The sequence below is a fragment of the Zonotrichia leucophrys genome, chromosome 14, assembly GCF_028769735.1.
Source record: "Zonotrichia leucophrys gambelii isolate GWCS_2022_RI chromosome 14, RI_Zleu_2.0, whole genome shotgun sequence".
Taxonomy (NCBI): domain Eukaryota; kingdom Metazoa; phylum Chordata; class Aves; order Passeriformes; family Passerellidae; genus Zonotrichia; species Zonotrichia leucophrys.
Window position 1 is genome coordinate 14,889,227 of NC_088184.1, and position 12,191 is coordinate 14,901,417.

The 12,191-nt window shown below is 49.8% G+C and overlaps 1 long non-coding RNA gene across 1 annotated transcript; it reads left to right on the forward strand.

Annotated features, from left to right (window-relative positions):
• Nucleotides 1–1,485: 1,485 nt before the first annotated feature.
• On the forward strand, nucleotides 1,486–11,670 carry LOC135454302 (uncharacterized). Its single transcript, XR_010442061.1, has 3 exons — nucleotides 1,486–1,573; nucleotides 8,058–8,256; nucleotides 11,517–11,670. It is a non-coding gene; the product is annotated as an uncharacterized LOC135454302 (long non-coding RNA).
• The last annotated feature ends 521 nt before the right edge of the window (nucleotides 11,671–12,191 follow it).

Here is a 12,191-nt window from a genome sequence, read left to right on the forward strand (position 1 = left end):
AATGCAGCCAGAAAAAGGGGCAGCCTTTCCTTCCAGGGCCTCTCCAGGCCAGGATAACCCCAGGAGGGATTTGGCTGCCCCCAACAGAGGGTTTTGTGGTGGGCAGTGCTTTACAGCCCCTTTGTTGGAGCAGGGCCGCTCACCCAGCATCAAAGGGAGGCTCCGGGATGGGCTCCCCATAAATCTCTCCCCTCTAATCCTTCCCTTCCCTTCCCACCCTTTGCAAACTGGGGAGGCTGGAAGGGCAGCCTGGACAGAGGTTTAACCCTTTGTGCTTTGGGGGATCTCCTTGGGAGCAGAAGGAGAAGCAGGTTTGGGTTGTGCTCAGCAATGAAATCCCAGAGGCAGATCCAGGAGCTCCTCTGGACGTTTGCTATTCCAGCACTGGATATCAAGAATAAATCTGGCTGCATCACAGTAACTTCAAGCTGCTTGAGCCATCAATGCAGAACTCTGAGGGTGATTTTGGGGTTTGCACCAACACCTTTGTCCAGGCTGGGTTTTGCGAGGCTGGACTGAGCTGTGGTGCCAGCAGTTCCTTGGTCATGCAGGGATTTTGATGCTCGCAGTGCCACTGGAGGTCAGGAGCAGGTACCAGGCCCAGCAGTGATCACCTGAGGGTCACAGCTCGAGCAGTGTGGAGAGCCTGGTTCAAGCATGGCTTAAAGGAAGAGGCCATAAAGGTATTCAGCTGAGGGAAATATAGAAGCCTGCTGTGAAGCAGCCTTTCCCAGGCTTGATCCTGTAAATAATTAAGGTTCTCAGCCACCTTTTATATAAACAACAAGATTCTCAGACCGTTCTGTCCTTGGCTGCTACTGGGAACAGACAGCCAGTCTGGGAATAGATATGAAGGTTTTGAGAACCTTTCATATTATGGTGGGAACACTGATCTTGGTTTCAGTAAACTAACTTCAGGTATTGTAAACAAAAGGAGGAGCTGAAGTTTTCTCTACAGCCTATCGGGAGCTCAGATTTTGCAACATGCATGAAGTGAATTAACACTGTTATAAAAAGTGCCTAGTTGTTTAATAAATCGGAGTCAGATGCTGATCAACAAAGGTGGGTCTCTCCCTCCATCTTCAATAGAGCAGAGGATCCTCTGTGTGTCAGAGGATTCCCACCCTCCTGCCCTGTTCCCATCAACATTCCCAGTCTGGGATATCTCCCTGCCCAGGGCAGGGTGAGCAGCAAACCCAGGGCCAGCGAATTCATCTCTTCCTTCCCCCATCTCCATCTCTGAGGCACCGAGAGCTGAACTTTGTGTCCGTGTGGCCATAAAAGAGCGGGGGTTTTTTCAAGGCAGCTTTCCAGCAGCGATGAAAGGTCCTGCAGCGGGCAGAGCTGCTCTGGGAATGGAACAAATTGTGGGTTTATGGCTCCCGTGTGTGTGGGGGGCTGTAAATCTCCCAACTTTTAACGCATCTGTTCTTTCCCGAGCAGGCTACCAACGGCTCGAGGAGGAGAGGGAGAAATATCCGACATTTCCTGACACGGGCTGCCCTCGGGAGCTCCTCAGGAAGGTTTTTAAAGGAATATTTATGGATGATCCTGGTGAATCAGGCCCTAAAAGGTACCGAGAAAGGGCTGGTGTTCATTAACATTTGGGAACTGTGCATTGAGGATTTCCCTGTGGAGGGGCAAAAGAAATGGAGTGAAAGTGAAGGAGCTCTCGAGTTAATCCCGTTCTTTTTTCAGGTTATTGTTGTTGCTAAAAATCAGAACCTTATTTTTGATGAAGGAGAAAAAAATTACTGAAAGTCCATTTTTGATACGATTTTCCTCAGAAGTTTCTTTCCAAAATTCCATACTGAGAAAAATAACAGAACTTTGAGATTTGTAAAATCCCTCAGAGGTTACTCAGTATTAATTACTCTGGATTTAGTAACAGGAAAATTAGCAGAGCATGGGTTGGTGGAAGAGCAAAGACTTCCTGGGAGAAGCAGTTGAGCCACTCCTCTCTGTCAGGGGGGATGTGCAAAATTCCAGGAACAACCAGGAAGTCAAATATAAAATTCATAAAAATAATTTTGTCCTTCTCCTCACAAGCTTTGGAGCTGTAGTACTTCAGGTGTGCCTTCCTGGCAGCCAGAAGGACCTTGTTGAATTTTTCATCCATTAAAAAATGCTTGGATTTGGCTCTGCTCAGCTCTGGGTGCTCTTGGAACGAGGCAGGAGGTGAAGAGCTCAGCCTGGGCAGAGCAAACCTGTCCCCAAGCCCTGAGATCAAGGCCTTGGAGAGGCAAGAACATGAGGATTTTTCCTGAAGTGTTGGGTCCAGAGGCACTGGCAACATGAGGATTTTCTGCTGAGATCGGGGTCCCAGAGAGGCACTGGGCAAGAACATGAGGATTTTCTGCCCTGAGATCAGGGTCCCAGAGAAGAACTGGACAGGAACACGAGGATTTTCTGCCCTGAGATTGGGATTGGGGTTCCAGAGAGGCACTGGACAGGAACACGAGGATTTTCTGCCCTGAGAGTGGGATTGGGGTCCCAGACAGGCACTGGACAGGAACACGAGGATTTTTCTGCCCTGAGATTGGGATTGGGGTTCCAGAGAGGCACTGGGCAAGAACATGAGGATTTTCTGCCCTGAGATTGGGATTGGGGTCCCAGAGAGGCACTGGGCAAGAACATGAGGATTTTCTGCCCTGAGATCAGGGTCCCAGAGAAGAACTGGACAGGAACACGAGGATTTTCTGCCCTGGGATTGGGATTGGGGTCCCAGAGAGGCACTGGGCAAGAACACGAGGATTTTCTGCCCTGAGAGTGGGATTGGGGTTCCAGAGAGGCACTGGACAGGAACACGAGGATTTTCTGCCCTGATATCAGGGTTCCAGAGGCACTGGACAGGAACACGAGGATTTTCTGCCCTGAGAGTGGGATTGGGGTTCCAGAGAGGCACTGGACAGAAACACGAGGATTTTCTGCCCTGGGATTGGGATTGGGGTTCCAGAGGCACTGGACAGAAACACGAGGATTTTCTGCCCTGAGATCAGGGTTCCAGAGGCACTGGACAGAAACACGAGGATTTTCTGCCCGCTGAGCTGCAGCTGCTCTGCTCCATCCTCAGGGGAGGGAGGCAAGGAGGGGTGCAGAGGCAGGATGGCTCCAGCAGCAGGACAGGGACAGGCTGGAGTCCAGCTGATCCTTGCACAACAGCCCCTGGAGTGTGCTGGGAGCCGTGCCCGGCCCTCGCTCGCTCACTTCTAACCCAATGCTGCCTTCTCACCACAGCCATGCAAAAGGAGGGTTTTGCTTCTCAGTGACCTCATGAATGCAAGCCACTGCCAATTCTCCATCCATCTTGGCGTTTAAAACATCAACACCTCCCTCCCAAATGGAAAGGGAGTCAGAGGTCCTGTGCTTCCCTGTGCCCTTTGCTCTCGCTCTGTCCTCAGCTGGGGATTGGCCTTTAGGGAAGCCCCCTCTGCTCCACTAAACTGGATTTGCAACTGTGGCCTTGTGATCCTGCGCCCAGAGCTGCAGTGGGACTGGGAGCAGCCCTGGGGCTCCTTGCATTTGTCACTGCAGCTCAGGAGCTGCTGTGGGACAGCCGGGTTTGGTCCATGGCTGGGTGCGTTGGGTCCATGGGTTTGGTGCATTCCCAGCCCCTCAGAGTGGGTGCTCCAACCCTTCACTCCCACGTGTTTCCAACATCTCTGCTCAAAAGAAAGCTCCATCTCTCCCTCCGGTCTCCTTTTTGCTGAGACTCTGCCTGGAACTTGCACAAACCCTCCCCAGAAATAACCCTGGCGCCTCTCCCAGCCGTGGGCGTCAGGACTCCAGCTCAGAGAAGGGATGGCTGAGATCTCACTCCTCTTTGTGGCACATTTTGGTCACCTCTGGCACCTCACTGGTACCAGATTTACAAGGTTCCCCCCCTCCCCAGCTTTCTCCTCCTCTCTGGCTCAGCTCTGTCCCTCAGAGGGCTCTGGAAGCACCAAGGGTTTTCTTGGTGAGGAACGTGGCACCCACAAAGCTGTAAAAGTGGCCAATAAATCCAGGGAATCTTCCTCCCTTTGCTGCTTCCTTTGGGATGACATGAAGGTGCAGCAGAGAGGATGAGGCTGGGATCCTCTTCTGTTTGTTCCCCAGCCTGTGGGTAATTTTTCTTCTGGCCCGAGAAGAGTTTTGAGAATTATTTTACAGAGGAAAAGGGAGGGATAACGACCAAGGGTGCTCGTGGGCTCTTCATCCTTGCTCTGGGAAGCAGCATTTAGCTCAGGGGTGGAAAATCAAAACTGGGGACAAAACCAAGGGCCTGGTGCCCAGCTGGTACAAATTGGCCAAATCTTTAAGATTTTAATGAGATTCACCCCCAGGGTCACCTGTGTAACTCCCTCACATGCATGGGAGAGGCATTATAAGGAGAAGGGGAAGTTATTCCTCTTGGAAATCTCTCCACCTTCTCTGTGCAGAAGGGAAGCTGAGTCCTGGCTGATCCAGGCAGGTTGGAGGAACTTTGAGACAAGGATTTGGCTTGGCTCTGTGCTGGTGTGGAATATCTTCCTATTGAAGCACATAAATCACAGGAAAATGTCCCAAAATGGTGGGAATGAGCCTTGAGAGCAGCAGGAGAGGTTCAGGAGGGCTGGAAGGGCAGCCCTGGCCATGCTCTGAGGACAATCCCCTGTCCTGGGGTCTGCACAAGCCCAGGACCCACCTGCAGTGCCCGAGGGGTGACCAGAGCTCCTGGGCTGGGGACAGCCCTGCAGGGACATCCTTTGGGGTGAGTGCTCAGTGGGACCCTGCCCCAGTCTGAGCCATGGGGATCCCCATAGCCAGGGATTGTGTTAATCCAGCTGCAATCCTGCTTTTCTCCCTCCCCAGGGCAAGGCTCTGATTCCCTGGGCTGAGGTGGGAAGCAGGAGCCCTTCCCAGCCCTGGCCATTCTCTGGATTAATTTAAGATGCTGTGAAGTGTGAGGTTTGGGGGTGGGAGATGCTGTCTAAAACTTGTTTGGAGGCCTGGCTGGATAAATCCCTGTGGAATTTAATTTAACTGAGCTGACACCAATATGAATCACAGCAGCATTCCCAGCTCTTGGACACTTCCTACCAACTGCCTGCAGGGCTCTTGCTTTTTCAAGGGGAGACTAAAAGCATCTCAAAAACTATTAAAGTCCTAAAATAATAGTGGGGATTTTTTTTTTAAATTTCACTGAGGAAAAAACAACATCTGCTATAAAAATCTGCTGGCCAGGGGCAGCGGGAGCAGATCCCACTTCTCAGGGTTTGGCTGGTGCAGGCTGGAAGTGCCTCAGCCCCGTGATCCCAGCACATCCCAAAGCTGTGCCTCATCTGTCTGCAGGATCAGATGGACACAGAGAGGCTGGAGAAGTGGGGATAAAAGCAAAAGGACAGAGGGAATTTGATGGAAAGAGGAAGGAAATGAAAGAAAGGCTTCCAGGAAAGGGAAGGAGACAACGCTGTATTTATAAATAGTGGGTTGAAGTGAAGGCTCTGGGACACAGGCAGGCTGCTGCACAATGAAATCCATGAGGTAGCTGTCTGTTCCTGGGATTTAACTGAAGAGTGACATCTCTTCAGAGGCAGGAAAGTGGTCAGGACTAAGCATGAAACATGTAAGATGGCAGAATTCAAAAGGATAAACATTATTTGATACCTTATTTATAGGGCACCACAGGGGAAAGGTAAAGGTTTCAGAAAAGAAAGAAGCACTTTAATTTTATCTGGAGATTTTCCAACAATAAAATCTAATCCATCATTCTCCGTGTGTGACTGCTCTTAATGAAAATTTAGAGGCTGTGAGTGAAATTTAGAATTCCCAGGGGATGCTATTAGGAAGATGTCTAGCAGCTATGCAAAACCTGTTAGATCAGAGCCCTGCCAGAGGCTGGCCAGGGCTGCAGTGTGAAAAGGACACCTCGGATTTCGGGGAGCCGAGGCCCCACCAGCCTCTCCCAGTGGGATTCCTTGGATGGATGCTCATCCCAGGGCTGCCCCCAGGGTCAGGGACACCGAGATCCAGCCCCAGCAGCTGTGTTGATCCCAAAAGAGAGGGATTTGGGCCATTTGTTTATCACCCATGGTGCTGAGAGTTGTGGGTTTCTCTCATGAGCTCCCCAGGTTTTTTAACTGATCCCAGTTAAGAGCTTTTGGAAGAAGCAGAGAGAAAATCTGTTTAATCAGAGATCCTGGAGTGGTTTGGGGTGGAAGGGAATTGTGAAGCTCATCCAGTTCCAATCCCAGGGTGCTCCAAGCCCTGTCCAGCTTGGCCTTGGGCACCTCCAGGGATCCAGGGCAGCCACAGCTGCTCTGGGAATCTGTGCCAGGGCTGCCCAGCCTGCCAGGAGGAATTCCTGAATCCCAATATCCCACCTGAACCTACCCAAGGTTGCTCCAACCTGGCTTTGCACTCCTCAGCCCATCTTGGAGCTGCTCAGGGCCACAAAGTGCCTCTCATCCCTGCTCATTTCCAATCCTCTGCGCTTTATTTTTAATTAAAGCAGATCACCAGGCTGTTTCCAATAGTTTTTAATGGTCAAAAAAGGGGCTTTGATTATACAGACAATAATGTTCAATTATTGAAGGGTCTGCATGTACATCATGAATCAGTTTAATACCAAAGTCACTGCCAATTATTCAACTGATTCAGGATGAGGCTCCATCAGAAAATGTTAAATCACAGGATAAATCTGTCCTGGGCAAGGCTGTAGTAATCAAAATTCTCTCAAAGCAGAAAAAGCTTTTCTAAAAGCAAGGGGGAAAAAAGGTTACAGCTTAAGCCAGACATGAAATAGTAATGCCAGATGTTAAACAGTTGACTGAAATTATTGGCAGCTATCAGATGCAAGATACTACTGGGTGCAGAGCTCTGCCACCAAGTTTGTAATCTGGGCAATGGGCTTAAATATTCCTGTCATTTTCTGCCTATGGATGAGAGGCAATTTGGATTATAGAATAATGACCTCCTAATTCTCAGCAGATGAGCATCAGCCTCCTGCAACATCAAAAACCAACCCAAGTTTAATGTGGAACCTTCAATGAGAGATGGTTTTAAACTCTGTAATTCTGCTGGATCTGTGGAATTAAGCACAAGGTGCTGCTGGGACCCCTGTGCCTGCAGACAGCAGTGGGAATCTTGAGAATTCCTAAATTACCAAACAAAACACCCAGAAAAGGGTTCACAGATTTCCATGTCAATCTTTTCTACCCCAAAATTTGCTTTATTTCAGTTTTTCCCTGAATTTCTGTGCTGGAGAACTCCAGTAGCCCAGGATCACTCGAAGCAGGTACTGCTGTCCATGTGGGGTCTCAATCCTTGGGTGGCTCTGCCTTTCCCCTCCCCATCCCATCCCATCCCATCCCATCCCATCCCCAGGGGGATGTCCAGCAGGATTTGGGGGCCTGCACTGGCACTGATTTATTGTGCAGCACGTGGGGTGTGGGATCCTTTGGAACTCCAGCCAGGTGTCCTGCACCAACCCGTCCTGTGGCATCAGCCATGAGGGAAAGATGGGATCTGGCACCTCCAGCTGGGGCCAGGACTGGATCAGTCAGGGATTTTTCCCAGCAGGAGCCTGAGCACCTCCTGCCCTGCAGGGTGAGATCTGCTCTCTCTCCATGCTTAGTTTGGGGTATGTCAGAAACAACTTCTCTAGTGACAGCACAAGAGAGAAACTCTAGGTGGGAAATTGGGAAGGAATTCCTCCCTGGGAGGGTGGCAGGCCCTGGCACAGATTCCCAGAGAAGCTGTGGCTGTCCCTGGATCCCTGGAAGTGCCCAAGGCCAGGTTGGATGGGGCTTGGAGCACCCTGGGACAGTGGAAGCTGTTGGGGTGCAATGGGACGGTTTTTAAAGCTCTTTCCAACCCAAACCCTTCAGTAATTCTGAATTTCTATGAATGGAGCTCTCCACAGGCACAAGCACAGCCCCAGCCTGTCCCACTCACTGCACCCTATAATAAATTGTCCCCCACGCCTAGGCCGAGGCTGACGTAACAAAACTCAGCTGCTCAGATGAGCCAAACCCCACATTTGCTTGAATTTTGACTCTTTTCTCCCTCTTTTTCTCCCTCCTTCCCTGCTACAGAGCTGAGAGCCTGGACAGCATGGCTGGGTTTGTTCCTGCCTCGGCAGCAGCAGGAACATCCCAGCTCCAAGGCTGGAGGATGGGTGAGGAAAGGGTCAGGACACATCCCCTGACTGCGAGCTGAAGAAAAATGTTGGCAGAGCAAAGCTTGCCACAGGAAGAAAAGGTTGTCCTGGCTGTTCATATTCCTCCACATGGGGTGAGTAAAACTGTCGGTCAGACCGAAGCGTCTGATGCACAGAGGGGAATAAAAACTCATTAAAGGGCCAAAAGGAAACCCTATTAAAATATCAAATATAAACCGGAGGAGACTTGATCACCCAAGCGCTGGAGGAGTGTCAGGGCTTGAATGAATCTGACTTTTTTCCCCCTGAAAGCGGAGGAAATGCGTTTTGTGGAAAGCCAGGTGGGATGAGGGGCAGGTAGGGTGTCAAAGAGCACTGATAATATTTCAGGGCCTCGCTCGGAGCCGGGGATATGAAGGGGATTTATCCGGTTTTCGGCGGGGAGGAGAGTGCTGGCAGATTTTTGAAGGAATTCCAAGGAGGTTCAGACTCATCTGGTTCTTAAATCGAGAGCTCTTGGCCGCCGCTGTGCCGGGGCAGGAGCATCTCCAGCGCTCACTGCCGAGACTCTGCCTGGCTCAGGGAGCAGCACCGGTGGCTCTGGGTGATTCTCCAGCCCTGGCCTGCTGAAAAGCCAAAAAAAAGAGCATTTCATGTGTTCCGAACTACCCAGAGAACCATCCTTCTCCCAGCATCCCACTTCTGGTTTATGTGGTCTTGAGAGAGGAAAGAAATCAGAGGGAAAGAGAGCAGAGCAAAACATTTTATTTCAAGCACTGAAATCTGTGTTAGTCCTGTCAGTGCTGGAAGGGATGGAGCCTGGTGTCCATTTGTGCCTCAGGGCTGACGGACTTTTAAACCAGACTGAACTGGGGCTCTGTCAGGCTTTCACCCCTTCCTACACACCAGGAAAACCATGTGGGGGGAAAAACAGGATTTATACCTCACCCAGAGCAGCTCCTGCCTGGTCAGCACCCAGAGTCCTCTTTTTGGGGTTTTTTTCCTGTGGACCCCTGGTATCTCATAGGTGTGAAAGCTTTTCCATGGTTTGGGAATGTTTGTCCCATTTGTTCCTGGATTTGAAGGTTTTGGTTGTAATTAAACTCAGAGAAGGAATGAATGAAGGGTTTCTCTCTATTACATGTTTGTTAATGGGTTACCTTTGGGGTTTGGAGCTGTTGTCCAGTTGGTTGGCACTGGACAACAGCTCCAAATTCAGGAATGAGGTTGTGAGGGGAACATCACTGGGCCATCACCCCAGGAATTTCATTCCCTCACAAAATCAGGGTTCAGGCAACAGCTTGTTTGTAATTTAGGTGGAACAGGCCCTGAGCTTCACCCATGCTCCTCACTCTGCTCCCATTTCCCTCCTGCACAGTGAGGCACGTTCTTATCCCAAGCCTTCCTCCTCAATCCAGGATTTTTTTTGACACCTGGGCTGGTTGCCTCCCATCTCAGCAACACCAGGGTACAAACAGGGCCCATCATTCCCTCACAGACACTTTAGAATCACCTAAATCCTGTTTCCTCCTGAAACCTGAGCTGGTCCCACACAGCAAAGCGCTGAGGGGCTCCCCAAAGGGGAGAAGGGGGGGATGTGCCCTTAAAACCCCACAGAAAAAGCTTGAAAACCCCACAACTCTTTCCCAAAAGCTCAGTTCTAAGAATCTGTTTTCCATTTCCAGCTCTCCCATCATTTTTGGGGCCAAACACACCCAAGAGGTGTGATAGGAATCAGCTGGGGTGGGCTCAGCTGCTGGATTAGCACCTGCCCAGGTGGGATTGGAGGTTTTGATCCTCAGAGCCTTTTCCAGCCCACTGATGTATCCCAAACCTTTCACCAGGTACAAACTGTGCAGCAGAATGAAGTAGCAGTGAATGCAAATGGGACGTGGAAAGGTTTTTGAACAGATGTTTTAATGGTCTGTTTGCTGTTGTGGTCAGAGAGAAATTCCCTTTGACTTGAGGAGCTGGAGGGTAGAATCCCACTCCTCTGAAGCTGGAGGGTAGAATCCCACTCCTGTGGCCCTCAGCTGCTCATTCCCAGGGAGCTGAGTTCTCCAGGTGATGTCCCAACAGCTGCAGAGTCTCCTGGAAGCAGGGATGTGGGAATCACCTGTCAAATATATAAATCTCTTTGCAATTCTAGCTGTGGTTTGAGATATTTCAGAGAAGCTGTGGTTGCTCTGGATCCCTGGCAGTGTCCAAGGCCAGGCTGGACAGGGCTTGGAGCAATTTGGGATAGTGGAAGGTGTTGGGATTGGAACTGGATGAGCTCTGAGGTCCCTTCCAGGATCCTCTGATTCCATGATGTCAGCCCCAGACCTCGAGCTTGGCTGGATCTGGGCACAAAACCCACCAGGGCAGAGCAGACCGAGCTCAGGCGATGCGAAATTCAATATTTTACACCCACACCACTAAAAATAAGCCGCCGCCGCCAACTCTTCATCTGGAAAGAGGAACCACCGATGTCACTGGGTCTTGGACAAGGCACAGCACTCAAGTCCTGACCATATTTAGCCATAAGATCATCTCCCAGGACTTCACAAAGTCATGGAATCACAGGATGGTTTGGGTTGGAAGGGACCTTAAATCTCATCCAGTCCCAGCCCCCTGCCATGGGCAGAGAATCAGGAATTTCTGCATGAGAGCAGAGTTTTAGAGAAAAGTCTTCTGGCCAAGGGCCAGTTCTGCTGTTGTTATTCTCCCTGCTATCTCCATACTTCAATTCATCCCCCAAATTGCTGTGTTGAGTTGCTCGAGGTTGCTAAAACCGTGTAGTGCTAAGGAGGCAGCAACAGGAGGAAATTATGTCTCTAGAAAATGCCCCACACAGCTGAAATCAGGCCACCTCTTCAGGTGTCAGGTTTAGATTTTGTCATTGTAAGCAGAGAAACTTGAAACATTTTGCCTAAATGTGTTGAAAGCCACAAAGATTATTCATGGAATAAATATTCATTTGCAGGAAGAGGGATTTTTTTTTAAATGCATGAATATTTCAGGCAGGGTGTGCAGTTTCTTGAAGGAAAAGGTGATCATATTCTGAGTGCTGTTTAAGTAGTTGCTAATATTAAGGATATCAGGAATTAAAGGTATCAGGACACTTCATTTTTAAGATGAAACCATGGAATAGAATTCCAGAATGGTTTGGGTCGGAAGGGACATTAAAGACCATCCAGTTTCAACCCCCTGCCATGGGCAGGTTCTGCTTAAGTTAAAATCCTTCCTAGATTTTCTTTAACTGATTCTTATTAGTGAAAAATTCCCTCAGAATCAGTCCTCAAACTTTCCCTCCCAGGTGCTGTAACACCATCACTCAGCGGAACAACTTTAACCACAAACACATTGCCCTTGTAGCCCTGAACACCAGAAAATATCTTTATTTTATTCACAGGTCCCGTCGGCTTTTTCCCGGCGAAAACTCGATTCCCCGTGCCAGCAGCACATTAAGACATCGCAGCTTCAGCTCTCCCTGCTTCAGAATTCCCTTTTTTTTTGGTTTTTTTTGAGGTCGAGTCCTGGCTGAGGCTGTGTGGAGCTCTGGTACCACCTAGTGTTATTACTGGGGGAAGCCTCAGCTGCTGCATGCGGCTTTTCCTCGCTGATGTCGCGACAGAAGGTGGCGATAGGGGTGAGGAGATGCAGTTACAGCATCTCCTCCTCCTCCAGCAGCGAGCAGGTGCAGCAGGGCTGGGAGGGGAACACTCAGAATCACAGAATTCAGGAATATCCTGAGCTGGAAGGGACCCCACAGGGATCATCCAGTCCTGCACAGAACCATCCCCAAAAATCACATTTTCCTGGTGAGGAACCTGCAATGGGTCTCCTCCTGTGCTGGGCGCTCCTGCTGTAACTGGAGCAACTGAATTATTGTGATTATCATGAATTATTGTGATTATCTGAATTACTGTGATTATCATGGAATTCTGGAACGGTTTGGGTTTGGAAGCACCTTCAATATCATCTCGTTAATTACTGTGATTGTCACGGAATTATTGTTATTATCATGGAATTCTGGAATGGTTTGGGTTGGGAGGCACCTTCAAGACTGTCTCATGAATTATTGTGA